Raw genomic sequence first — 2,500 nt, forward strand, 5'->3', positions numbered from 1 at the left:
TGTTATTTTATTATTATTAACATCTTTATTGACAAAATTAAGTATAATTTTGCCTAATCTGTATGTTGTTGTAATAGATTCAGCTACTCGGAACAAGTTCCAAGTAGCAAGTATGGTGAGCCCGTAACTTACCTGGCACAGGAGCGGGGCAAATAGCACGGGCTATGGTGAGCCCGTAACTTACCTGGCACAGGAGCGGGGCAAATATCACGGGCTATGGTGAGCCCGTAACTTACCTGGCACAGGAGCGGGGCAAATAGCACGGGCTATGGTGAGCCCGTAACTTACCTGGCACAGGAGCGGGGCAAATAACACGGGCTATGGTGAGCCCGTAGTGGACTTACCTGGCACAGGAGCGGTGCCGTGTGTGTGTGTGTGAAGGGAGCCGAGTAATAAGCAGACGCCTTTAAGGAACGCTCATCACCTCAATACATAATTAGACCTGAAACCCACCCAAACACTCAAGCGAAAATGAAAGCGGTGTTGTTGCAACTAGCGTGTTTTCCCTGTAGTAATTGGCATCTGCGCGTTTAAGAGCAGTAGTTGAAACCCTGCCGGTATTGGATCATAACAAATTATAATAAGTAAAGTTTTAATTTGAGCTTTTATGCAAGAATATCGTTGCTCTGAATTACAGCAATGGTTAGGAGTCAGGCCAAGTACGCGCAACAACCACGGAAAACTATATACATATTTATGATTTATGATTAAGCAATAACAGCGGAGGATATATATAATATGCAACCCTCTTCCCGTCACCTTCCCCCCCACACCCCCACTCCCACACACACAAGCACGCACACTACCCCCTTTCCCCTCACCACCAACCGCACTTATTCACGCCCCGTTCCCTTCCCCAATACAAACACACACACAATTCATCTCCTTTTCCCTTCCCCCAAACACACAAACACAAACACATAATGGCGGTAGCGTTCAGGGCGAATTATAAGCCTTCCTTCTCTGTAAATACTATCTAGTAAGTACAATATGGTCTAATTACATTTATTATGATTCCTTGGAATGAATGACTGAAACACGAGAAAAAAATAGGAAGTTTTGTTGATGGTAGAACGATGATTTTCCCACTTTAACATTCCGCTGGTGGTAATATTTGCTTGGCCTGGTGGCTGTGTTGGTGAGGTGCTCCCAATTGGTGGCTGATCTCGGCTGGAACCCAAGTCGCAGGTTAGAATATCACGCCGTAACGTGAAACCGGTCGTGGTGGAGCTTGTTGTCACGTCGGCTCTGGTGGTGTTAAGGTGCACTTTAAAATACGTGGCTCTGGAGGTGTTAAGGTGCACTTGGAAATACGTGGGTCTGGTGGTGTTAAAGTGCACTTTAAAATACGTGGCCCTGGAGGTGTTAAAGTGCACTTTAAAATACGTGGCTCTGGTGGTGTTAAGGTGCACTTAAAGACATATGGCTCCGGTATTGTTAAAGTCTTCGTCAAACGGATGAGTCCAAGAATTTTTTTGTTTAATAAAGTAAATGAAACGTAAACCATCTCCATTTCATCCATCACCCAATGGATGTTGGGTGATGGATAATGGACGAAAGCCACCACCAACGTACACATATATGCGCACTATTACAATCTCTCTTCTACTTTGTATTTTATCTCCTCTTCAAGACGCCCGCCCCCAGTGAGAAGTTTCTCATTTCATGAGGCAATGTGAGGTAACCGTGCCGTGGGTCAGCGTTAGAAGTAAGTAATAATTTAACCAAACATATAAGGTTAACAAAAAATTATTTTTACCATAATTTTTTCCGTAACCCGTTGTGAGGAATGGCTAGAGACGAAACGCCTTTGGAAAAATGGCTTTCTGGAGAAATGGGGTTGGGGAAATATAACTTGGGCCAGTATGACTTGGGAAACGGATTTTTGAGTTTAAACGGATGTAATTTAGTGACAAACGACGTTGGGAAAATATTTGACCCCATCAATAATATGATGTGGGGAACATCATATTATTGAGACGTTCTCAGCACATTGTGGGCAGTAGTGAAGAGAATGTGTTTCATCGCAGAATATTGCAAGAATTGCAAATTAGCTTAATCAAGTATACAGAGATTCGAAAATAGTATTGGGAAATGCTCCTAGTATTCTCCGAATTAAATTAAAAATACACATAGCATGGAAGGAGCAGGATAGGTTCGTCCTACGTGAAAAAGTTGATTAAAAATGGGGTCGAGCGGGAATGATGTGGTAGCAATTGAATTGAATTCAATTCAATTCAATTTCTTTATTATGCACGCCATACCCATCCCGTGGGTGGTAGTGTAAAGGATTACAGAGGCACATAATCGATTCAGGATCTGAACCCTCTAGTTCGTTTAGCTAAGCAAATAACAATCTTTTGACGCTAGTTACACAATTATTAACAACAACGAAGAAGTTAATCTTGATGTCTTGAAAAAATTTACGTCTGTTTCAACAAATGCCACAGTTCAGCACTGCAACAAATTCGCTAATGCACGCTGCACATGCATGCCTATG

Source organism: Procambarus clarkii, chromosome 18 (assembly GCF_040958095.1).
Source record: "Procambarus clarkii isolate CNS0578487 chromosome 18, FALCON_Pclarkii_2.0, whole genome shotgun sequence".
Classification (NCBI taxonomy): Eukaryota; Metazoa; Arthropoda; class Malacostraca; order Decapoda; family Cambaridae; genus Procambarus; species Procambarus clarkii.